Genomic DNA, 27,553 nt, shown 5'->3' with positions numbered 1-27,553 from the left:
CTCTAGGACAAATATTTGTATGCAGGATTGTCGCTTTTCAGCTGACGTAAATAATAACATGTCTTAACGTAGCGGCTGCTGTCATATTTTACTTTCTTCGTTCCGTACGCGACGGCGGCGACGCCACTGTAAACCCACCACTCGACACATTTCGACCTCCACTTTTTCCCTCTAGATCGGAAATATGAGAGTTTCGTTCTTCCACGTGGTTTTTAGAAGGCGCTCTAGGACAAATGTTTGTATGCAGGATTGTTGCTTTTCAGCTGACGTAAATAATAACATGGCTTAACGTAGCGGCTTCTGTCATATCTTACTATCTTCATTCTGTAAGCGACTGCGGTGGCGCCACAGTAAACCCACCACTTGACACATTTCGACCTCCACTTTTTCCCTCTAGATCGGAAATATGAGCGTTTCGTTCTTCCACATGGTTTTTGGAAGGCGCTTTATGACAAATGTTTTCATGCTGGATTGTCACTTTTCAGCTGACGTAAATAATAGCATGGCTTAACGTAGCGGCTACTGTCATATTTAACTTCCTTTGTTCTGTACGCGACTGCGGTGGAATAAATATGAGTTTCATTCTTCCACGTGGTTTTTGGAATGCGCTCTAGGACAAATGTTTGTATGCAGGATTGTCGCTTTTCAGCTGACGTAAATAATAGCATGGCTTAACGTAGCGGCTACTGTCATATTTAACTTCCTTTGTTCTGTACGCGACTGCGGTGGCGCCACAGTAAACCCACCACTCGACACATTTCGTTCTCCACTTTTTCCCTGTCGATGGGAAATATGTGCGTTTCGTTCTTCCACGTGGTTTTTGGAAGGCGCTTTATGACAAATGTTTTCATGCAGGATTGTCACTTTTGAGGTGACGTAAATAATGACGTAACGTAGGGGCTGCTGTCATATTTTACTTTCTTCATTCCATACACGACTGCGGCGGCGCCACAATAAGGCTGCTATTCGACACATTTCGCCCTGCTGTTTTTCCCTCTAGGTCTGAAATATGAGAGTTTCGTTCCTTCATGTGGTTTTTGGAAGGCGCTTTGCAGGACTACATAACTGGCATTGTAGGGTATAGTTCTAAAATGACTACTGTTGAAAAAGATGTGGTCGAGCGTTTCCATCTTGTCGTAGCAGATTTGTTGACGTGCTTGCAGCCATTCTAGGCGGTGGACTTGAAAAGCTTCCTTCATGATACTGCAAATAAATTTGCGAAGTTCTTCGTTTTTTGTCTTTTCCTGGCGACGACGAGAAACGCAGGCGAATAAACCACACATGACGTTTTCCACGTATTGGTCGGAATGATGACATGAGCGCAGTGTGCACTCCTTTTATAGAGCATTTTCAAATAAGCCCGTGCAAAGAAATGAGAGCAAAACCGAAACAGAGAAGTAACCCGTTCCCGCTAGGAGCGCGCGCGCAGAGAAAGGAGAGAGCGAAACAGAAACTTGGCAGTGCAGTGAGCGTGTGAGGGGTGATCGCTGGCTGCCCTCTGGCTGCGCTGCCAGAGGACGTGCAGTCGGTCGCTCCACTGCAGCCACGCCTCATCAGTTGAGGCTTGGCTGTCGATGGGTGCGGATGCTGCATCGCCGCGGGAGAAAGGTGAGTTATTTGCTGTAGCGGTTTTTCCCGATGTTTGCGCATTTTTACCGTGCTTGTGTTAGGCTTTTTCTCTGTTCTGTCGCATGTTTAGCATTTGCCGTAGCCACGCATGACTGCACTTGTTTGACAGTGAGTTCCACGTCGTTGAGTTTCGTAGCGTTGTGCTTCCTAAGCCTTTTCTCCGTGCTGTCAGACATTTAGCGGTGTTCACCCTGCTACTAGCATTTTGTGGTTGTCATCTTGTGTTAGCTGTTTTGCGGTGATGATGCAGTTAGGCCTAATCGGTCCCTTAAGCCCTTTCTGTGAGCTGTCGCATGTTTGGCATTTGGAGTAGCGGTTAGGCCTTTTCTCGAATGTTTTGTATGTGTTTTCTCACATGTTTAGACTTGTTTAGCAATGTCTTTCTTGTTGCGATTTTTATCCACCATTAGTATTTTGTTGTTCTCTGTCTTTCTTGCATATTCTCACAAGATGTGTAACAATGTTTTATTTCAAGGCGCCATTACGTCCAGTTTTTTTTTTGGCACATACGCGTATTGTAGTATGGTAAATGGCAGCCCAGCGACCTTTCGGCCATAATCCAAGACGAAGGCAGACCGCGCTGTAATAAATGTGCTTTCGCCTTTCACCATTTAAGACGCGGGCTCTCTTTTTGGCCCCTCCACAGCGTACGCGGATTTCAAGGGATACCAGAGCCAGCATATACTGAAATACAAATTGTTGAAGTATGTTCATCAAGTGTAGCATGGCGTATCACGTTTGCAACGGTGACAACGTCTTTGCAGTTAGCTTTGTAAGTCCGCAAACAACGTCAGCGTATATCTGCAAACGTTCCTGACACCCCATCCTGGCAAATATTGTGTTTTTAACTCAAGCTACTGGCTATAATGTGATTACTTGGTAATAAAGTAGTAAACCCAAAAACTTTCCCTTTTGTTTACGTCGTGCCACTGAGGGCCACGTATCGTAGATGACTCTGAAAAATAACGCGCGCTTGCTCTTTTCTTTTTACATCTACCAGATGTCCCAGGAATATAGAAAGTAAGATGCTTTTCGAAGTCACATTGTGGACGTACAGGTAATGTCGCATAGACGTGGTAGACATATGCTATGTGTGAGACCTTTGAGGGACCTACCTGGGATATTTCTGGTTTACTGGGAGGGCTATGATGGTGGCACCATCTCATGTGATGCCTTGCAACTAGGTGGCCACCTGTCGTCAATCTTTGCAACTACCGGCCGTCAACAAGCAATATAGCAGTCGCTGGTCATTTGGCCATTCTGGAGCGGGTTCTTCGACATGGCATCGGTGATTTTCGAATAAATTGTTTCTCTACACGCTATATGCTCTGCAAGTAACCGAGCATTCTGCGCATATCTCCTCTCCCGGTTACTCCACTCGGAAAGCCCCACTGGCTACGGCGACGCCCTCCCTCTTCCCTCTCACTGCCTCCTCTCATGCATAGAGTTGCACTTGCACAACGTATTTCTATCTCTTGTTTTTACTTTTTATGACCACGAGTATCCGGAAACATGCAGTGTGGTGTGGACACGAGTTAGCTCCCCAATTGGTGTGGTGACTCCCTGGAAGGTCCCAATTACTGTGGGGGGTCCTAATTAGCTCTAATTGCTAATTTAATGGTGTCCAGACCCCCTGTGTGTTTCCAGATATTCGTGGTCAGTGCTTACTACTGTTCATGTGGCTCGAGCCCACAGTTGTGTGGAGTTAAGGATTTTTTGGGGTATGGTGAAAAAGGGTTTATTGTTAAGTCATCCGTTTCATGCATACAAGCCTGGTAACCCTCTCCAATTCGTTTGAGGTGGCACAAGACATGAGCCATCCCAGTAAACCACAAACGTCTATTAGACATACCAGAAAGATCGAAACATCTAGGACATTTGGGATGTCTAGTAGACATCCGGATATGTCCAGCTAACGTGGAATGGATGTACTATGGATCGTCGGAAGCTCATCCATAACTGTATAAATGGATATCCTCTGGATGTAACAGCTGGACATTTGTCACATCCGGTGGACCTGCTCATGAGGCATTAAGACGTCTAATATACGTCCAGTCAATGTTCCTACCGGATTAACATACAATAATATACATGTACGTTTACGAAACGTTGTTTCGACTATCCATTGAATAGTAATTTTTACGTATAGTGCTAGAAGAAAGCGAATCTATCTTGCGAGAACGTTAGAAATTGGAGAACAAGTAAAAGCAAGTTTTTCCATTTGTTCGCGTCCTGCTCTCTGCAAAGTATCTATGTAGCACTCTTCCACCAACAGAGAAAACCTGTCGGTTTGACAGCTCCACTCAGTAGGTAACCTCATCATAGACAATAGCCTGAATTACAAACACAATATTTGTTAGCAAGGAATATCAGAAATGTTAGCGGGCAGTTTGACTCATTGCAGACGTACGAGTTAATTGCAGAAACACATCCTCGTCACCGTTACAAACGTTTTCGGCCCCACTACACTTAACAAACATCCTGCAACTACTCGTATTTTAGTATATGTTCCATCCAGTACGCCAACAGAGGCTACTGAGAAATGCCCAAGCCGTGTCGAGTGGGGTACGGCCGCGGCTACGGCATTTGCGCTGTTCATGCACACAAAATAGCTGAAAAAGTAGATTTGTAATCATGTCTATATATATTGTCGTATGTTAATCCAGTAGGAACATCGACAGGACGTACATTAGACGTCGCAATGCCTCACAAGCACCTCCACTGGATGTGCAAATGTCCAGCTGTTACATCCAGAAGATATCTATAAATACAGTTATAGATGAGCTTCCGACGATCCATAGTACATCCATTCCACGTTAGCTGGACACAGCCGGATGTCTACTAGATATCCAAAACATCCATGTACCATCCTCTAGATGTCCCTTAGACGTTCGTGGTTTACTGGGTAGTAGATATCCAGATATATCCACATTACATTCCATGGATGTTCCATGGATCGTCGGAAGCTCGTCCATAACTGTATAAATGCATGTCCTCTGCATGTACCTGCTGGACATTTGTCATGTCCAGTGGACGTGTTTGTGAGGCATTGCGACGTATAATATACGTCTAATCGATGTTCCTACCGGATTAACGTACGATAATATAGACGAACGTTTACGAAACGTTGTTTCGACTATCAATTCAATAGTAACTTTTACGTATAGCGCTAGAAGAAAGCGAATCTATCTTGCGAGAACGTGAGAAATTGGAGAACAAGTAAAAGCAAGTTTTTCCATTTGTTCGCGTCCTGCTCTCTGCAATACGTAGCACTCTTCCACCAACACAGGAAACCTGTCAGTTTGACAGCTCCACTCAGGGGCTAACCTCATCATAGACAATAGCCTGAATTACAAACACAATATTTGTCAGGAAGAAATATCAGAAGTGTTAGCGGACAGTTTGACTCATTGCAGACGTACATATTATTTGCAGAAACACATCCTCCCAGCAAACCATCAATATCCCACAGACCTCCCGAATTGGTCTCACACGTCACAGATGTCATGTGTATCCTCACAACGTCCGCTGTATATCCACCATGAGACGTCACAAATATCCCCCAGTGAATATTCTGTGGATATACTTCGAATATCACAACAATGACATTTCTTTACATTGCAAGGATTTCTTGTGTCAATAGCAGCCATTTCCAGCATTCTCAGAATGCGTGACAATTTAATTTTTTTGCATAAAAAGGTTATAAACAATTTATCAAACTAGCAATCACGTGATTATTATTATTGTGACCATTATCGTCTTATTATGCGTCTTATCAGTATCACCCTATATTGTAAATAATTAGCCTATTTATGTTGTAATATCATATTTTGTACTATTAGAAACAGCGTTTTTTACAGTGCATGTAAGATCGGTGTACATGGTTTGTGTTCAATAAACAAGAGTTCGTTGATACGAGGCTCTGTGTTGCAGAGTAGTATTTTCTGTAGCATAAGTAAAAATTGCAACAAAAAAAAACAAAATACAATAATAATAATAATAATAATACGTCCTGTATATGTCCCGTATATGTCCAAACATCCCTGAGAGACATTCCTGGAACCTTCCCTGGATCAGCAAATGCAGAAGAAATACGGGTCCTCTGTCTGTCCCAGAGACGTCAACAGGCTATTCAGCCTAGTCCCTGGGATATCCCAAAATCCCAACTGGGATATCGTGTGGACGTTTCTGAGACATATATAGTTTACTGGGCTCGTCACTGTTACAAACGTTTTCGGCCCCCAGTACACTTACCAAACATCCCGCAACTATTGGTATTTTAGTATATGTTCCATCCAGTACGCCAATAGGAACTGAGAAATGAAGAAGCCGTGTCGCGTGGGGTACGGCCACAGCTACGGCATTTGCGCTGTTCATGCACACAAAATAGCTGAAAATGTAGATTTGCAATCCGGTCTATATATTGTCGTATGTTAATTCGGTAGGAACATTGATAGGACGTATATTAGACGTTGCAATGCCTCACAAGCACGTCCATTGGATGTGACAAATGTCCAGCTGTTACATCCAGAGGACATGCATTTATACAGTTATGAATGAGCTTCCGACGATCCATATAGTACATCCATTCCACGTTAGCTGGACATACCTGAATGTCTACTAGACATCCAAAATATCCACGTTGTACCATCCTCTGGATGTCCATTAGATGTTTGTGGTTTACTGCGATGTTGATCAACTCTTTCTAATGTTTTACAATTTCGAAAATGATTGGTCGTTGAAAGATTCATTGTTTCACGCGTAACCAGAGGTGTAAACTTAATGCATGTTCTAAGCATTAATGGACTGTCATGTCCCCAATAACACACAGGGTCCTCAGGATGTCCCCAGAGTATCATCGTGTCCTCGTCCTTCGAGGTGCATTTCCACAACGTCCTGAGGATGACATTCGTGAACTGTCTGTGAAGAGTCATTCAGGTACGTCCTGTGCCAGTCCATGTGGGTACATAGCGGGACGAGAAATATTAGTTTTTTAGTTTACCTGCTCAGGCTCCTTAAACACATTTGTTTTGTTCTTTTGGGCCGATCCAAATCGCGGATGCGAACCCGGCCGACGACGCCAGCAACTTGGTAGCAGGGTACAAGTTGCTTAGACACGCCGTCTTCCGCGAGGGACGTTAAATACGGGGTGCCGTGTGATGAGCTTTCATCGCACGTTAAAGAACCCTCAGGTGTGCAAAACCAATCCACAGACCGACCGCTGTGGCGTCGCTCATGATCTCAGTTGTCTCGCGACGTAAACACCCAATTATCAATTATCATTGGGCCGATCCTTGGACCCGATTGACATTCTTCTGAAATAAAGGGTGGTCCAGCGTAAAGTTATCTGCCTCTGAAAAGAATGACTGTCTATGATACACGGAGCATTTCTCGTGGAAAAGACAGAAACCCGCGATTCTGTCACACTGCTTTTGACTTTCGAAAGTCCTACCTGAATGTCTCAAACCAAAAGGAGTAAGAAACATAGACTTTGCAGTGATACAGAGCTAATACTTCAATCAATTCCTCGCTTTTAGTATTTCTTCTTTGCGTAATCAAAGGAAAGATGGACAGCTCACCCTTTGTTTTGTGTCACAGACGAGCATGGTTCTCGAATTTACGCAGGGTCGGGTAATAAGTAATAAATAGTATCTGTTTTTGCTTCGGAAGAGAATTTTATTACCTGGCTGGTCTTCCACGATGATGCCAATACATATATATGTATATTATTACCTTACGGAGTGGGTTTCTCGGACTTTTCTCTGTGTCTTTTATATTTCTCTCTGCTTTCTTTTAAAATCGTTGCGCTTATTGTCTGTTATGGAATGTACTAGAAAGGAACAGCCAGAATTATTGTGGCAGTTAACCAAGATCTATGGAGTGAACATGCAACTGTTTTCTGTGCAATAAAAAACATTGATATGGGTTCTCTGATGAGTAGGGCTATTTTATAAGTGTGCATACTAATATGAATATTAAAAAAAATGGTGCATCCTAGAAATGCTCTAGCACTGTTCTCAAGTTGTCCTCATGTAGGATCTGTGGATGATCTGAGGATACCATGGGGACGCTATATAGTGCCAAAATGACATGTTGAGGATGATTTAAGGATCAGATTCACCGTCCTGGAGATGTCACCCCCGTCCATGCATAATGGTCTTAGGATATCCCTGGGATGACAGTGTGTTGATTAGGGGTGTTGTCACATGACAATGCTGCGTTCATGATATAGATGTGGAGGCCCTTAAGCATGAATTCAGCAGAAATCTTCTGGCTGGGTGTATTTCTTGCTGCTTCGCACACTCTTGGAATCTGGTTGCAAAGCTGCTTTTGAAAACTGCACTTCTGCTATTGATTTCTTCACACCATCTGTGCATCAATATTCGTACAGCTTGGGACAAACGTTTACGGAACACCGGGTTGTTGCATTTCTTCATTGGAGCGACACCCTAGCAGCAAACAGAAGCAGGCACACACACTGGGAGGTGCACAGAACAGCCTGTCACCCGTCTCTTATTAGACATCTTCCAGCAGGGAGCCGCTCCAATGAACTACAAACCAAGAGGCTCATTCATATGGTGTCCAGCTGGAATTTATTATCTATTTTAGAACGATGTATTGTTAATGATCAACGAGACTAGTAACAATATGCGAAACTGGACCTCAACTGCGTTTTTCGCTCACCAAGGTTACCAAAGAGCTAAGTTCCCTTGAGGTGTGAAACAAAGCTTTATAAAATGAATCAACCAAGTTGTGTGATCTAACCCCAGACAACAAAATGTCATCCCGTAAACGTCTCAGGGATATTCCTCTATGGATATTCAATATCCCACCTGCATTCCAGAAATGTCCCTGGGTAGGCACATGCTGTCCCCGTGGTACCCCTTTGGACATTCCCAGGAATATCCCGAGAATATATCACTTGGATATTAATTACCCTCAATGCACCTACCATTATTTGATGTGTCCACCCCACCAGACAGTGTTCCAAAATTTTACATATATAGTGTACTGTGCACAAGTTCCAGACGTTCCGCACATCCGTGTGAAATTACACTGCGTTTCTTCGATCGCCACGCAGACGTGCACACATATGAAGACAAATGATGAGTCAAATAAAATAAAAAGTCAGCCAATTACTGAGTCAGTGTGTAATTCTCTGGCAAACTTTATTTACTCTGGTAATCGACAAAAATTACAAACTTCCAATTACACTCGATTTGCATGTCGTAGGTAGGACTGGACGACGCTCTCTATCTCGAAACGTTTACTTCTCGGAGGCCTACAAGAGAGGTATATTTGGGGATTAACTTGCTATCATCGCCACACAGACCACACTACAACAAGCGTCACGTGTGTACTGGAGATCTCTAATCCAAACAGCGCTCGCGTTCATGTATAGTGCGTTCGTTGTGCGTGTCCAATTCTCACCTATCGCGTTCAATCGGGGAACGCAATTAACTTCTGTGTTAGTTACCACGTTATTACCCTGGCGTCAACATGCACTGGTTTTACCTCATAATGACGCAGTATTTCTCCGATAGCATTTCTATAAGCAATCCAAGCGGGACAAGATTGTTTAAAAATTCGTACTCTGAGCAATTGTGGTCACGCCATTATGTAAACAGCCTGCATTTGCTTTCAAAGGTTCTATACCATTGCATTATGTATACGGTATAGTATGGCATACTTATTTGTACAAAAGAAGAAACCTTGCGTCGCACTTAATTAATGAAGTAGTCCAGCAGCCCCGTCTATTCCCGGGGTTTCACATCACTTTCAACTAACTGAACTGCGTCTTGACTGGGCTTCGTATCCAGACAACACAAACGAATCCGAAACACATCCGGGGACGTCAATCGGGGGACGTTGGGGACATCCCTGGGACGTCCGAATTCAATCCTCCAGAAATCCCAAAAACGTGCGAATGCAACACTGAAGTACATCACAGAGACGTTCAGCGGACGTAACTGCGCGATGCCGTTCGGACGTGTTCCAGCTCTCCATGGGACGTATGCCGGGAAGCTCCTCCCACTTCATTTTTTTTTGTGTGTGTCTTCATCCATATTACAGGGTGATTTCACGCCGAATCAGGTAGGGTGGTCCGGTCGAACTCTCTAATTTTTTTTTCAAACATACATTAAAGCCTTGTCCCTATGAGGCATATTGGTGCTGAAAGTAGTTGAAAATAATTGGTGGTCATTTTTTAATGAATTATCATTCAGATTTGGATATTTCAACCATTACGCTTCCTACGAAGTTTGACGCACCGTATTTTCATAACTATTTAACATATTCAGCTGATTTTTTTTCACATATTGTCAGGGGTGGATAGCATTGCATCCTAAGTTCTGAGGATTCTAAGGTTTGCCTGAGAGGAGATAAAAAATCGCAAAGTTGCCTCATTTGTAAAATATGGTACGTTCTGGGAACCTCACTTGTCGCCTCCCAATTGTGATCCCAGAAAGTAATCTGCACCGAAGGGAAATCGAATGCCCGAATCGAAGAATCTCAAAATGCCCTTTCTTCTTATAGTGAGTACATCTTATTGTGATTTGGGGCAACGCGCCCAACAGTCTTTTTATGAGGTGTGTCTACCGAAAATGCGTAAAAAAAGCGCGCATCCCCCATCTTCCCACTCGTGACATGGTTCATTTTACTCACAAACGTTCTTCATGACGACTCAAAACAGCACATAAAAAAATTGCTTCAGAGATGGTCGAAGTTACGCTGCGAATGACGTTGCGTTATGCGAACAACTTGGCCCATCTCTGAAGCAAATTTTTTTATGTGTTATTTTGAGTCGTCATGAAGGACGTTTGTGAGTAATATGAAAGTTGTCACGAGTGGGGATGGTTGGGCTGCGCTCTGTCGAATTTACGCATTTTCGGTAGACACCCCTCACAAAAAAACTGTTGGATGCGTTGCCCCAAATCATAATTCGATGTACTCGCTATGAGAAGAAAGGGCATTTCGAGACGAATACAATTATGCAGATTACCTTCGGGTATCACAATTGGGAGACGACTAGTGAGGTTCCAAAACGTACCATATTTTACAAATCAGGGAACTTTGCGATTTTTTATCTCCACAAAGGCAAACCTTAGAATCTTCAGAACTTAGGATGCAAGTGTACTCACCCCTGACAATATGTAAAAAATAAATAAGCTGAATATGTTAAATAGTTATGAAGATACGCGGCGTCAAACTTCGTAGGAAGCGCAGTGCTCAAAATGCCCACATCTGAATCATAATTCAGTAAAAAATAACCACCAATTACTTTCAACTACTTTCAGTGCCAATCTGCCTCCTAGGGACAAGGCTTCAATATATGTTTGAAAGAAAAAAATGGGAGAGGTCGACCGGACCACCCTGCCTGATTCGGCATGAAATCACCCTATAGCACTTTACAGTAAAAAGACAAAAGCTCCATAAATGCAGTTTGCGTTTGTGGGTTACCCGGCCTGACGCTGAACCTGTGCGCGGTATTTGGCGGCAGTAGCTTGCTTAGTCATTTAGAAAATACATATCAGATCTGTAAGCCACCTTCTATGCCCATTCTACACTTCAGAAATCATTGAGTACAATTCTGCACTGAATATAATTAACCTTCAATTATATTGCACAACAAATCTAAAAAAATACAGAAAGATACTGTTGCTATACTGTGATAGTACTTTGCAAAGTAGTTTTATACAAAACTGAAGGCACGTTTCTGCATGAATGAAATGTGTACCATTTTACAATAACTGACAATACGTTTCATCCTCCACCTGCTCTACCCCAGAAGCAGCACAGGGAGTTCGTTGCAGGTCCTCGCACACACTGGAAGCTCACAAAAACAGGGAATCATCCGTAATACTTTCAAAAGTTTAGTTAGGTCCAAATGTGTAACCGTCGATTCGAGCGCCCAGGCTTTCAGTTGTTCTTCGAAGCTTGGCAGCGAAGAAACACTAGCTACCGCTCAACTTTCCTCGCTCTCTTGAAATGTGAAAACCCTAATTCCACTGCCGTATCATCAAATGCAGAGCGATTGCCGCGGGAAGGTAAGGGCAATAGCGTTGACACTCTAGAACCATACTGAGACGAAGCAATCAATGTCAACATCATCTATGGACACAAAACGAGGTTCATCTTGAAGAGGTACACTGAGGGTGAAATCGTGTGGAGGACTTGATGACGGGTGAATGCGAGATAGGCTTTCTTGAACTGCCCGCTTTACTGACGATGAACTGTTTGCCTACATTTCTTCATGGCAGTTATAGCAGCTTCTTGTGAAGGAACGCCTGGGTGATGTGCGTCACAGCCCACACCAAGACAGAAAGCGTTGTATTCGCTTCATTTGAAGTGGCCAGTGTTCAACAATGCAACAGTGTACAACGTAACGTATAGCAAAGGACTCAACATATGCACTTACTGCACATTGCTGGAACTTGCTGCACTCGCACATTGCTGGAACACTACCTCATGAGTCCCGATAGCTCTCTGGTTCAAACGACTGGGGCGGAGCTAAGCAGCGTTTGCCTTGCATACATTTGCACAGCTCTGCATAGATTGCGCTACCACCGCTTCCCTCTCTCACACACCCCCTTCTCCGACAACCATTCCCGTACTCCCGTTTACGTGCCTCCGGGGCCGCGTGTAGGACGTCTTACGAACGCACGTCCGATGGATGTGCTTTGAATGTCCCCGGTGGGACGAAGGACGTAGGGACGTTTTTGGGACGTCCCTGCGACGATACGTGTTGTCTGGGACGTGGCTTCATCGCCATTCGTCTTCCGGCTCTAAAAGTGTCATGTGACTACTGCCAGCACGAACCCCACTTGCCCTTAAACATTTCCTCCCCCAGAAGAGTGAAAGGCCCGACTGCGGTGTTCTCGGTGCATTTTTGGACATATCCTTGTGGATGTTACCCAAAATGCCCTCACATGGAATGCTTGCTTTGGCAATCTCCGAATATTGTTTGGACATATAAATTTTGTTGTGGTTGTCTGGGACTGGCCTATACTGAGTAGATTTACAATATAGATTTGCAGTACCTTGAGGACTTTTGCCTCTCTTGTCACAAATGCTAAATAAATGCAATCAAGTGTACATTGGAACTCACCCTGCTGGAAATAGTAGGCACAATCTCATTCGTTTCTCTAAGAAATTTTAATGGGATTCAACGAGAAATCAGACTGACAATTCGTTCAATGTGTGAAAGCCGACTCTTTCTCATTGACTGAATTGGAAGTTAAGCAGGAAAGCTGCCTTCGCGGAACCCGGCTCCACCGTGTTGTGTGGCGAAGACCACATCAACGAAGCAAGGAACAAATTCAACAAATTGGTTTAGTGGGCGTCAATAAGAAATGTTGATTTACAATTGATTTAATGGGATCCGGCGTGTTGGGTATTACCGACTGCGCCAATAGAAGGAATGAGGAACTGGCCTTATGTGTATCAACGAGAAAATGCTTTCCAATTGAATTAATGGGATCCAACATGTTGCGTTACCACCACTACAATAATGAAGAAGTCAGTTGCTAATGGAACGAGCGTAATGGTGACCAACGATACATCATCACACTCAAATTAAGTAATAAGATTTGATTAGGAAGAACGCTGTACATTCGTGTTGAGGATGAACTAATTCGAACAAATTCACACAAATGAAATTCCAGGACACGAACTGCATCAAAAATATTACAAGTGAAATTTGAATAAAAATTTGAAATTAAAATTTATTCTGAACAAATCGACTGAGGAGGTGAACGGACTGTCGACCGCGATGTCGCCAAGAGGGCGCGTCGTAATACATTTCCCTGCCGCACCACATAGGGTGCGTTCCAAAACAAACCCTCGAGTCGAGTAGGTCACATGACCGAGTTGTACCATGTGACCACAGAGTACGCACCCGGTCGAGTAGCTTTGGGAACGCATGGGGGACACCGACCGAGTTAAGATGGAGGCCGGTGTCATCACCGCTCTCATCTCGCGCGCGTCAGATTTATTTTACAGAGACGACGATAACGACGACTGGGAATGTATTGTGAGCTGTTTACGGGAGTCACCATGCCCCGTCAGATATAGTTGCACTCTGTCTTGTCGGCCCAGTGGGCATTTGGCTTTTTCAGCACTTTGTGTATGTATAGTTACTTGTTGCAGTTACATTCAGAGATTCCTTGTCTGGTACTATTTCTTCCAAGACACTGCAGAATTATTCTTAAAGGAGCATTAAAGTGGTATCTAACATGACCCAAAACTGTTGTCATCTTGTAAAGCAGTATGTGAAAAGCATTCCCACAAAATATTTCTGTCCAAAGTTGTATCACCACGGTGCAATTAATTTGGAAAATCGCTGCCGCGGTGACAGGCCGGAGCGCTCCAACTGCAGACCACACCCACTCTAGTGTGACGTTCGTGGTAGAGAGCCCCTCATTCGTTCGTAGGAAAAACCGTCTGCTACGAACATTGCGAGCTGCTTCTTGTTGACTTCTATTATTTATATGATTTATATATCACGTTTTCTTAAAAAAAAAAGAAGCATATACGCAGCTTGAGAAAATAAGATTACGATCACAAGAGTAATATATCCGTGGCTTCTGTGCAATCTCAGAATTCACAGCAGCAGAAAGCTAGCGATGGCGGCGGTATTGTGGCGCCACCTGTTAGCCACTGAAGCAACTGGGCGGTGAAAACTGTCGGACAGGCTACACACTGTCGAGAAGCACGGGGTTTTTGCTGTACAAACGCAGTTAATTTCGGGCTGCACCACTCGTTCTTCCCGTGGTGCCTGCGGTCCGAAAAAATCGTGGTCGTGTCGTGGACAGCCTTCAAACCCTCCGTTTCGGACATCACGAAGCCGGAGAACGCATGGCGTCTCCGAAGCAGTAGCAGACGCTCCGGCCTGGGCGATGTTGCTCACCTCGATCATGTGATCCCAAGTCCAATGAGGAGCGTCCTCACCACTTGCGTCACATAGTGACGTGTGTGGTGGCGCTCATCACGTGCCTATCGTGAAGGCGAAGGAGAGTGTTTCGCGCGCGGGAGGTTCGGGGAGCTATTGCAGGCGTCCCAATTTAGCTACGGTTGCACTGATTGTGGGAAAACTGTTTTCGGCCGCCTAACATTCCATACTGACCAAAAACAGAAACAAAGTTGTGGGCCTCTAGACTGCTCCTTTAAGCCCCTCTATTGGAGAATGAAAGGGAAAAGCAACTGGCATTGTCGTGATTTATTTGTTATTTTTTTGTGGGATGGGAGTTTTCACGTACCATTAGCTACCCCAAATGCATATAGTGGATACATCCCGTTGCATTTCGTAGTAAAAAGAAATAAAAAAAAAGAGAAATGGTAACACCAAGACGACAGAAGATGAAAAATACAAAAGGTGGAAGCTGCCGGTTAGAATCCTGGAACTGAGGTAGTGGTGCGGACGTGGTTTGGGTCACGGAAATGTCCGCGGCGTCGGAGTCGAATATGAGCTGAACGGCTGAAACAAAACATCCCAAGCAGCAAAGTGTACTGAAAGTCGAGTGCAATAGGGGTGGACGGGTAGGTGGAAGGCCTTGAACAGACTGATGAAACTAAAGAACATTGATAAGACACATACCGTCCACCCCTATTGCACTCGACTTTCAGTACATTGTGCTGCTTGGGATGCTTCATTTATCTTGAAAGAAGTCTGAGCTTGGGCGAAAAGACGGGAAATTCGTGACAGAGTTCTGTCGTGTTGTCCCTTCCTTCCACAGCTCAGAATTTAGCCAAGTTCCACCCAAGCATTTATCCACCAGCTAGCCTGCGCCTATGGTAGTACATATTTTATCTGAAACCTGTTCACACGAACGTACCGACAAACCATCTTACAACTGTGAAGGTAAAGGAAGAAAAGTAAAATTTCATTTAAAATCCCATTTCCAACACACGCACACAAAAGTAATAATAATAATAATGCTGGACAGTAATAGCCCTTGCTCCTAATATAGTTTTGAACGTTTCACATAGAGCTCCACCTTTACAAGGACCACGTGACTACAAGGCAGTGAAACATTGCAGGGCAGCTGTTAGTGAACATATGCTAAATAGATAATGGAAAAGCAACGTACATGGAGACAAAATAGAAAAGCGCACCAGCGAGACTCACTTTTTCCTGGGAAATGTATCCTGCTCGCATGTCTTTGGGCGTTCGCCTGGTACTCAAAAACCATGTCGCACAATCCGCATAGGAAGAGTGTTGCCATTTCGGTGTCCAGTTGTGTATTGATAACCCGTCGTGGAGGTCGAGGCTTTTTGACAACCACACGTTCAGCTGGTTTCGATGCCGCGCTTTCGCGGAAAACAGCAGACGACAAAAGCATGACGTCATTACTCGGGCGAACCTTCACTGACCGGCCTTCGGAGGAGAGTTGAATCGAGTTAACTCTCTCCTTACTCTACCTTGTTTTGGAACGCGGGTAGTGACGTCATCGAGTTACTCGACCCGGTTTTGGAACGGCGCTTCGGGTAGAGCGCTACTCCCGAGTTGACTCGAGTAGGTTTTGGAACGCACCCATAGTGGCTCGTGCGAGCTGAAAGTAGTTTGCGTTATTTCAAATGTTTGTGAACATATTATGCTCAGAAGTACATGTGCCATGGTAAATTTGGTATTACACCTCTTACTGTAAGCTATTTTTAATGCATTCCGTACAAGATTCAGTGGATGTATGTGGACGCGTTCTCCGTCAACGGTCGACGGATTAAGCAGTCTCTCACAAAATGTTGGAGCGTTAGGATGTGTGCGTTCGCTCACAAGCATTCGGCCTCATTCGTGCTTGATTTCGAGGATTTTATCCGTGTCTAAGGTTAGTAGTCGATTTGTCAAGCATTCCCGGTTTTTCAACGCCGCTCTGCATGTTTTTACTCCTGCTCGCAGGCACTAGAGGCCGTTGATCAGAGGATAATGCAGTCAATGTGATGCCACCCGCGCTGTGTGCATCGGTATGTAATATATTTTGATGCTCACTTACGTTGACATGCTGCTGTTCCAGCACCTTTTGCTTTATCTTTCGAAATGTTATTACTTGAAGGTTACCTCGTACGACGCGGCTGGCATAGGGGCGCCGGCATTTGTCAGCAGGCTGTCAAAACGGAATCTCAACGAAGCTGGATGGCCTTAATTGTCACGCAAGAATGTCAAGATGGACAGGATTAGAAATCTCCTACGAAGCACAGAAAAGCATTATGTCACCTTTTTTTCTTTTTTTTTTGTCAGCACTGTTTGGACGTATGGATACATCTCCATGAACTTGCTCATTGTGGATTTATGTCGTGTGTGTTGATGATGGGCAGAATGTTTTCACAACATGTAAGTGCTCATTTAGGTTTCCATTATTGGTGTTTACTGTGTCTTGCTAGCGAGTTTCAACCGTTTGGTGAATATTAGCTCTGATAAAAAACATCACAAATAACTTTTACCTTTGTATCTGGCACTTGCAATTTTTTTCACATCTACTGTATTTTTATATATTAAGAATAAATGTTCAAGCATGAACGGTATTTTCTGTAATTCATTTTTACAGCGAAAACATGCTTTCTGATGCAACAGAATAGTCACTGCACATTCAAAAAGTGCAACGAGACATTCAATGTGACTTCAATGGGGGGGGGGGGGGGGGGTGTCGAGGTAGCTTGCCGTTGTTGGCCGCACTCAAGTGGGAAAATACTTGCTGCTGTACATTTGGCCAATGGGAAGCTAGGCTGGCTTCCAATGGGTGCAACTGAGCACGGTTCCACTTCACTCACATTGACATTTACAATGATTTCTCATTGGAACCCACTAAATTCCTAAATTGTCGATTCGGAACAAGAAATTTTGGTCACTTTCAATGAGAATTGTGAACGTGATATTAATTTAAACCGAATGAGATTTCTGGTCTAGTTTGAATTGGACTATTTCCAGCAGGGCAATATTGCTGAGGCAAGACACATGAATACCCAAACATTTGTGATTGTGCTAGTTATTCTCATGCATAGTTTGATCTTCTGAATTCCCAGTAGCTATTAGAACAAAGACGGTTAAGAGCATCAACTGTTTACTATATACATAAAAACAAGACTTTCGTGCAGTAGGATGCACTTCTTCAGGTTGAACCTGAAGAAGTGCAGCCTACTGCACGAAAGTCTTGTTTTTATGTATATAGTAAACAGTTGATGCTCTTAACCGTCTTTGTTATTTTTGGTTCTGCATCGCCGGAAACTTGTACATTGTTTTTTCTTCACGTTCTACGATAGCTATTAGAACATCAGGTTCCAGAAATGTTGTTCTTATTTGCATTTCTGCAGTGGTTCGCTTTGCCATGGCGGCACCCATTTGAACTCCTTGCATCTTTGAGACAACGCATAGTTGTTTTACATTTTTGTTCAGTGATGTTACAGCAGATTTAGCATAGCATAGCCAACAGGGGCATAGGGGGAGGGGGATAGGGGTTCAGAACCCCTCATTTGATAGAGTAAAGGATGGCAGAATCCTCTTTCCACATGTAACTTGCCCATAGAACCTCCAAAATGTTTTCTGGTTACCACAGTAGTAAGCACTGACCCCAAGTATCCGGAAACAAACAGGTGGTCTGGACACCATTAAATTACTAATTAGACATAATCAGGACCCCCCACAGTCATCAGCATCTTCCATTGAATCACGACACTAATTGGGGAGCGTGCCGTCAGAAGTGTTTTTCCCGATGTTGACACATTTTTACCATGCTCGTGTTAAGCCTTTTCTCCGTGCTGTCGCATGTTTAGCATTTGCCGCAGCAGTGAGGCCTTTTCCCGCATGGCTGGACTTGTTTGGCAGTGACTTCCACGCCGTTGAATTTCGTAGTGTCGTGCGTCTAAAGCCTTTCCTCTGTGCTGTCGCACGTTTAGTGGTGTTCACTCTGCGGCTAGCTTTTTGTGGTTGTCATCTTGTGTCAGCTGTTGCGCGGTTAGGCCTAATCGATCCCTTTAAGCCTTTTCCCCCGATGTGTGTGTCCTCCGTGCTGTCGAGACTTGTTTAGCAGCGCCTTCAGAGTTGCTGTTTCCATCCCAAACAACACATGCGGTCCTCAGGACGTCCCCACAGTGTCGTGTCATCGTCCTTTGAGGTTATCCTCAGGACGTCCTGAGGATAACACTCTCGGACTGTCCGTGAAGAGTCATTCAGGTACGTCCTGTGCCCGTACCTGTGGGTAGCTACCGGGACGAGAAATATTGCTTTGTTTAGATTACCTGTTCAGACTTTCTAAACACATTTTTCTTTTTTGGGCCGATCCTGGGACCTGATTGACATTTTTCTGAAATAAAGGATGGTCCAGGGTAAAATTCTCTACATCTAAAAAGGATGACTGTCTATGATGAATGGAGCGCATTACTCGTGGAATGGAGAGAAACGCGCGATTCTGTCGCACTGCTTTTGACTTTCAAAGCTCCTACCTGAACGTCTTAAACCAAAAGGAGTAAGAAACATAGACTTTGTGTTGATGTGGACCTAATACTTCAATCAATTCCTCAATTTGAGTATTCTTTCTTTGCATAATCGAAAGAAACATGGATAGCTTACCATTCGTTATGTGTCACAGGCGAGCAGGACTCTCGAATGTACGGAGGATCGCGTTATAAGCAATAAACAGTGTCTGTTTTCGCTTCGGAAGATAATTCTAGTACCTTTCGGAGTGGGTTTCTCGGACTTCGTGCCCCTGACAAGATTTTTTTGCGTCTTTTACGTTTCTCTCTGCTTTCTCTTTAAGCCACTGCGCTCATTGTCCGTTAAAAATTGTACTAGAAACAAAGAGTGAGGTTGTATTGCGGAAGATGTATGGAAAAAGAGAAGTTATCAGGACTGCGTCTGGTTTCGTATAAATATAGGGATATATATTATAGGCAGAAAAATGAGGTACAGGTGGGTGCAGGTGAAGTCGTCCTCACAAGGTCCTGCGAGAGTTCCAGGTTGACACCATGAGGATGTGCAGGTGATATGACCGTGAGTCCCATTTTAACATGGAGGTAACACTGGGAGGACCAGTTGATAACTTCCTGAGGATGTCATCGTCGTCAGGGGTCGACATCCTGGGGACGATCGCAGGACCTTTCTGTGTTGTCGGGGATCTTGTGTTAGCCCTCGAGTTTCGTAGCAATGTTCACTCATGCAGGGTTGAGCCTTAAGCCTTTTCTCCTTGCTGTCACATGTTTAGCATTTGTAGTAACGGTTAGGCCTTTTTCCCAGTGCTTTGTACACGCTCTCGCATGTTTAGACTTGTTTAGCAGTGTCTTTCTTGTTGCAATTTTTACCCGGCGCTAGTATTTTGCACGACCATCTATACAATATACGACCATAACACTCGCCCGTTCGCGTATGGGACTTCCGTCTGCGCCAGTAGCGGAAGTGCCGTATTTACGCGCGGAGCGCCCGCTAGAGGCGCTACTTGCGGGACCCAGAAGAGCGCCTGTTGTAGCTCAGCTGTGTGCAATATGAGTGGTCCTTGTGGTTAATTCTTCGTGCGTACATGTTTGTGTATTGTCGCAGGTTCTCTGTTCATGTAGAGCTAAGAGTTCTGAATCTAAATACTCAGAAATAAGCTGTGCTCTGATGCGTAGGTGGCATGTAGAACTGTGAAACTCGCGCACGATGTGCCGTACATCGTACACATAAACTTGGCAGCAGCACCTTGTGTGTTGGGCCAGTTGTTGGAGACAATGGTCGCGGCTGATTACTTTGTTGTACGAAGCATCTTCATCAAATTTAATGCAAGCCTTTGCTCATCGGCACCAGTGAAGATGCTGTTCTCCTTTGCGAATCTGATTGTATGGCCGAACACAAGAATCCTAAGTGATACAGTTAAGAACTTCTAATATTAAAATTACCGTGATAATCTAACAAATAAATGCTATTTTTCCTTGCTGACATGTTGTTATGTTCATCGTTATTTCTGTAATTCCAGATGACATCTTCATCACAGTATTTATGGTACTAGTTACGGCATTTAAATACTGTATATTTATATTTAAATACTCCTATCGAAAAGTATTTATGAAGAGTATTTAAACACCTCTTTCAACAAAGTATTTTGTATTTATATTTAAATACTCAAAAAATGCATTTATGTCCACCCCTGGTCGGAGGCCACGGTTCATTATTCGTTTTTTTCAGAGAGAGATGCGTAAAAGGTACTTAGCTATATTAGATAAAACTATTTATGGTACACACTGCCATCGATAAAGTGCACCCTATATGAAATGAAACAATCGCAATTCGCAATGAAGTTACTTGTGTCAAGACGCAGCGATATATTTCGAGCCACTTCTCCCGTAAGACAGCATTTGAGTGGAACTCGTGGAATGAAATACTTGTGTTCGACACTGCTTTCTTTGGCTTGCAAAGTGGGACGGTGCAGTACACCATCACGTCTGCACCATCCACAAACCATGCACTGGAGACACACACAGTCCACCGCGTGAAAAATAGCAAAAACCACACGCGAATGACGGCAACAACGGTATCCACATAGCATGCGTCGTCTGCCGAGGGTCCTGTGTTCAGCGCCACAAACGCTTGGCGGCCGCTTGGCGAAACTACATCAGTGGCGCTGGGGCTAGGTGCGAGTGTTATGGTCGTGTATTATAGAGATGGTCATGGTATTTTGTTGTTCCCTGCCCTTCTCGCATAGAGCTACGGTGGTGGTGCCATCTGGTGAGATGACTAGGTGGCCACCTGTGGTCGATCTCTGCAACTACCGGTCGTCAACAAGCAACATGGCGGTCGCTGGTCACTCGGCCGTTCCGGAGCGGTTTCTTCGACATGGCATCGTTAATTTTTGAATAAATTGCTTCTCTCCACTCTATTTCAATCAATTTTTTTCTTTTTATGACGACGAGTATCCAGAAACATGCAGGGTGGTCTGGACATGAGTTAGATGCTGCCCAATTAGGGAATTAGTGTGGTGATTCAACCCAAATGGAACAAAATGGTGTTCCTGGGGACATCCTTTCCCGGAAATTCGGATCTCCCTGGAAGACAAAAATTTTTCCGATGGATATCCCTCACATCTCCGAGTGGCCACGGTTTGGACTTCCCACAAACATCCGTTGTTTGTCCTCACAGGATGTTACACGGAGATGCCCGGACGTTGCACAGACTTACTTGTGTATATGCTCAAGGTCCTGCATATTGTCATTATTATTCATACTGTTTTATTGAGCTGCTGCGTAAATGGACAGATTCTTACGAGGCCCGTAGGCGTATTTAATGCCATTCTGTTTGAGCTTCGGGAACTGCATCTTTCTTTCTTTGTTGCTCCTGTTTGTTTGTTTCTCATACTTCCGTTACAGACAAAGAGCACGAGGTTTTAAAAAGCAAAAATAATGACGTGGATATATGAGAACTTGGAACCACCCACATCACTTAGAAAGGCACTGGCATGCCTTTCCAAAGCGAAAACAGATACTATATACAGTCAACCCTCGATTTATGAACACCCTCGGTTCCCCGAAATATCGTTCATAAATCGAGGGTTTCATAAATTGAAAATTCCGTTAAGTGAGTACTATCGAGCAAACGGAACAGTATTTCCGAGTTAAGAGAGTGTTTATAATGCAATATATTGTGTAATTTTGCTTTCAACCATGTCTGCTGCTGCTAGCACATTCACACTCCGTTTATTATTCAATACTAAATTGCTTTGGACCATGCCTTGCGCTGTGTCAATCTTAGAAAGTAGAGATGTCAGACATTCGCACTCGACTGGTCCCCTATTTCCTCCGGGATTTTTAACCTTCGTTTATTTATCTCCGGGTGACAGCGGCCACCTTATTGATGAATTGAGGTCAGGAACACTTGGTCGCCCTTTGTGCGACTCCGGAAAGCCCGTTTGTTGTTCGGATTTCCAGGGGTTAAGGACCGAGGGTGCAATACCTGAAAAAAGTTTTGTCCGTTCAGCATCGCTCATAAGACCACAGAATAACCCCTTTGAAGGTTTCTGTTGACCTTGGAACAATCCGTTCATAAATTGAGGGCAGAAACGCTGGACAACTCCTAGTTGGTTCCAAGAAATTGCATTCATTATTCGAATATCGAGATGCATAAAACGAATGAAAATTGTATGTAAAAAGTTTGGTTCCTCGTGCTCGTGTTCATAAAATAAGGGAATTCATAAATCGAAGGTTCATAAATCGAGGGTTGACTGTATTCCTTGTCTCGCGAGCTTCCACAAATTCGAGAGTCCTGTTTGCTTGCAAGTCAAACTAGAGGGTGAGGTGTTTAAGTTTAATGTGATTGCGTATACCAATAACACTGGAATGAAGAATTGCTTGGCGTATTAACTAACTATGACAATAACATCTGCGTTTCTTAGTGCTTTTGATTTGAGGCATACAGTTACGCCGCTACCCTAGTAGCACATATTGTGGCCTCGATGTTGCAGCAATGTTGCGAATGTTGTCCAATGTGGGGCAACGTTTATCAACATTTCACAACGTTCCTGCAACATTATCAAAAGTGGACCAACATTACTTGACATTCAGCAATGTTCAAGCAACATGGCAGGGCAACGTTTAAGCAACGTTGCGGCCGGACGTTCCTGCAGCATTGTCAGAAATGGACCAACGTTAGTTGACTCTCACCAATGTTCATGCAACATTGCAGAGCAACGTTGGAGCAACATTGTGAATCTTACGTTTCGTGAACGTTGTGTATTGACTTTCCAGCAACATAACACTGCGTAATACTCTTACCCACGGAGGAAACCTACCGGTTTTACACCTCCAAACAGTAGGTAATCACATTAGATACGAAAGTCTGAATTAAAAACACACTATATGACAGGGAGGGATATCAAAAATGTTGTTGAGTACACTTGACTCTTGCAGATGCAAGGACTAACTTCAAAGACGCCTCCTGGTCACCGTTGCAAACGTTGCACGCCCTGCTACACTTAACGGGCATACCCCAACACTTTGCATTTTAGTATATGCTCCATCATATTCGTAAATAGAGGCTACTGGTTGGTAACAGTACCTCTATATCCAAACGGGATACCCAAGCGGTCCCCCTATAGCCCTACCCCAGTAAGTGATGCAGAGATTTGCGGAACTCAAGTCGGCTGCCAGTGGCGTACAAGTGCTTGCAGTCAGCATGCATCTGTGTTCCGACGCATAAAAAAGAAAAACAAAAGAAAGAAAGAAATTGCGCACAAATACCTCCGCCAACCTCTTGCCAATGTTACATAAATGTCGTCATAACGTTTGCCCTTTTGTGGCATGTTGTAGTTGTCATGTTGCAGCAATGTTGTAAGAACATTTTCTAGCAACGTTACTGGAACGTGGCCTGAAGAGGACATTAGCGACGTTTAGGCAACGTTTGTAGGAAACATTGGGGCAACGTTTCGGCAACATAGTGTGCTACCACCTTGCCATGTTTCTTCCTCTCCTTTGATAATGCTCCATGTAACATCCCGTCAGGGACCCTATTCAGACAAGTTTTCAAAGGGCCGTTACGGTATGTCCTGCGGATGTACGGCTAGGGACGTCCATTCTTGTAGCTCCCAGAGATGTCCACCTGACATCCATTTCAGGACGTGGACGTTGGGATCTATTTCAGACGTCCGCAGGAGGTAGTGTTCTGTCTGGGAATGGAGTATGCTGATTACTGTGGGGGTCCTAATTAGCTCTAATTGCTAATTTAATGGTGTCCAGACCGCCTATGCGCTTCCGGATACATGTGGTCAGTGCTTACTACTTAGCACTAGCCACACTAGTGTAGAGGGCGCTGCCCATTGTTTGTTTTGACAGGTTTGGAGTTGGCAACCTGTGCTGTGACATTGGCTATAAAAAGAACTTGAAAGGGATTAAACTCTCTCTGATGTCGTTGGCACTCGTGGGTCTACGTCCCCGACATGGTGTCAGGAGTGGAATCCGAACCCACGCCCACATTCGTGGTGTCCCAAGTGGAAATTGCCGACTGCCAACGATCGGCCAGTGGTCGGTTTTTGGTCGGCAAGCGACTTAGTCGGCCACTGCACCTTGCAGCAAGATTGGTCTGATGTCGCTCACAGCGGTGGTTGGCGAACGACGTTGGGCCGAGAACATTATGCAACGTGTTGGGGGCGTGCTGTTGAGAGATTGGCGTAATAAAGACGGACCAATGTTGGCCTGCACTGCAAACAAGCTCGAAAAGAATGCAGCCGAAGAAAAGACGCTTGGACGGTTGGCAAAAAGTCCGATGACAGTTGGCCAACGACTCTTTCGGCCAGCCAACGTTGGCACAATGTTGCATACTGATTGGCAGAACGAGCCCCAAGAACACAATGACCTCCTGTGTACGTCCGAGGAAAGTCATCAGCGGATAGGGATAACATCCCCAGGACTTCCCTACCAGGTCCTCAATTTGTCAGAAATGTGACAAAGTGACACTCCCCTTCATATCCTCAGGGCCTCCTGTGGGAGCTACCAAATGACGCAGCTAGTACAATTCTGGGAGAAAGCAGATACCTTAGTGAATTATTTATTTTGGGAAGCGAGGGCACATTTGCAGCACCTAGTCAGCGTTTGTGTTTTTTTATATATTTTCAACCTTGGTCACCAGCTACCATTCGTGGTTTCTCATCTGTATTGTTCAGCGTATTTCTCATCACAAACAATGGGTGTCATAGTTTAAAAAGCAAAAAAGAGAGAGATATAAAAGGCCCGTAGGCCACTAAGACCCTTAGAAAGGCATATGATGCAGCAGCATTTCCTTTCCAAGACAGAACAGATACAACTTATTGCTTGTCTTCCGAACTTCAGCAGATTCAGAAGTCCTCTTCGCATCTCAGTCAAAACAAAGGGTGAGGTTCCTAAGTTTAACTTGATTTCGCATATAACCAACAATGAAGTGAAAAATTCCTTGGAGTATTAAATCGATGTAAGGTAGTGTCCGTGTTTCTTACTGCTTTGGTTTGAGGCATGCATCATAAGTGAATCTTGAGCAGTGAAACGCTATTATTTTTTGTGTCTTCGGAAATAAAATGCTCTGTGCAACCTCCTGCCAGGGACCCTTTGCGGACACTCATGCAATACAATAAGACCGCAGTGAAAGGTCGAGCAAACTGTATTTTACTGCGCGTCAAACGCAGCACATGGACGGATTCCTTTAAAATCCGACGATCAGTATTTGCACCCGTATATCTGTTTTTATTTTATATTTTCGTTCGTATTTTTTTTTTGAATGTATGCATGAGCACTCCTTCTTTCATGTATTGGGTAATGATAAATAAATCGGGAACTTGATTACTGCTAGCAGATATTAAAATGCACAACGCAGTATTAAAATAATTTACTTCTCCTGTGCTTAACCTCCGGTTGACGATCGCAGGATGTACGCAAATGACAATCACTGGAAGCTCCTATGATGACAGCCTGTGGACTTCCTCCGTTTATCCCATCACGGACGAGGACGTGATGACACTTTGAGGACATCCTGAGGACCGCGTGTGTTCTTTGGAAGGTTTGGCAAGCCGTCGTCCAGGCGGCAGATCTGTACCAAGAAACGAGCTCGTTGGCCAAGCACTCCTGAACGTCCTGAATATCTGGACATCCATCCAATATCTGTGGGATGTCCCGAAACGACATTCGCGTTTCTATTTTATCGAGTAAATCACAGATGTCCTAGGTATGTCTGCAGGATATCTCGCTTTGGACATTTGAATGGCGGAAAAGCCTGGAGATCCCTTGAATACCCATGAAAGATCCAGTATACGAGATTTTGGGCATTGGTTGAACGTCACAGGAACGTCGCCAGGACGTTGACTGAAGATATGCGAATAAACGTGAAGTTTATGACATCTTGTTCCGACAGCCACATTTTTGTTCTGCTGAGAGCAAGCAAAAACTTCTGTAAACGTTAATTGGATGGGGGGAACAAGCAAAATCGTTATATATTTCGATCGTTCGCGTTCTGCTAGCCGTGAAAGTATTTATCTATATTCGTAACGATCCTCAAGCAACAGTGGAATTTGATCACTTTTATAGCTCCACTCAGCAGCTAATCCCATTATAGGCAATAGCTTGAATTAAAAACACAGTATCGGGCATGAAGGAATGTGAGAAACATTATTGGTTATACCATGTCCCCTGCAGATTCACGGGTTAATTGCAAAGAAGCACCTCCTCACCGTTACAGGTGTATCACGGCCCAAATACGTAACGAACTTGCCCCAACGGCCTTTATTTCAGTATAAGCTCTGGGCATTTTGTCAGCATAAACTGTTGTGAGTGCTCCTTTCAAATTCGCGTACGCGGTGGAGGGGACAAAAAGGGAGCCTGCTTTTTTTTAGGGTGGAAGCACGTGTGGTAACATGGTCAGCCTTGGTGGACCGTGCGTCAGAGTTTGGTCGAACGCTGGCGGGACTTACTACATTCCCTGAATTTTTAACCTGTTGTTGATGTTCGAAGCATTTATTACTACACAACACGTAAAAATTAACATTGTACATAATACGTACGCAAATACATATATATTTACATACATGTCAGAGTAGTGTTGTCATGTCAGATACGTATCAACTAGAAGCAAGTGCATGTTTGGACCTGCTTGCATGATGTCCCACGTACGTCCATATATCCTAAAAAGACGTTCCCTGGATATTTGCAGGATCTACAAATGACAAAGAAGTGCCAGTCCACAGAACGTCTCGGGGATGTAAATGGGCTCTGTGGCAAAGTCCGTGGGATATCCCAACGTCCGAAATAGGATATCCTGTAGACGTTTTCTGGATATATATGGTTTGCTGGGTTTCGATTAGCCAAGTGATTGTCTCAAACCAAAAGCAGTAAGAAACAGATATATCTTAATGGTGAGCTAATATGACAAGCAATTCCTCATTTCAGTGTTGTTTGTGTACGTGTAGAATTAAACTTAGACACCTCACCAATTCATTTTGACTCATACGCGAACAGG

At 44.1% G+C, this 27,553-nt stretch overlaps 1 long non-coding RNA gene across 1 annotated transcript; it reads left to right on the top strand.

Annotated features, from left to right (window-relative positions):
- Positions 1 to 1,478: 1,478 nt before the first annotated feature.
- On the top strand, positions 1,479 to 26,438 carry LOC135394501 (uncharacterized). Its single transcript, XR_010422921.1, has 3 exons — positions 1,479 to 1,608; positions 6,461 to 6,567; positions 25,970 to 26,438. It is a non-coding gene; the product is annotated as an uncharacterized LOC135394501 (long non-coding RNA).
- The last annotated feature ends 1,115 nt before the right edge of the window (positions 26,439 to 27,553 follow it).

The sequence above is a fragment of the Ornithodoros turicata genome, chromosome 5, assembly GCF_037126465.1.
Source record: "Ornithodoros turicata isolate Travis chromosome 5, ASM3712646v1, whole genome shotgun sequence".
Lineage (NCBI taxonomy): Eukaryota > Metazoa > Arthropoda > Arachnida > Ixodida > Argasidae > Ornithodoros > Ornithodoros turicata.
Note: the sequence above shows the minus strand (reverse complement) of the source record. Positions and strands in the feature narration are given on the sequence as shown.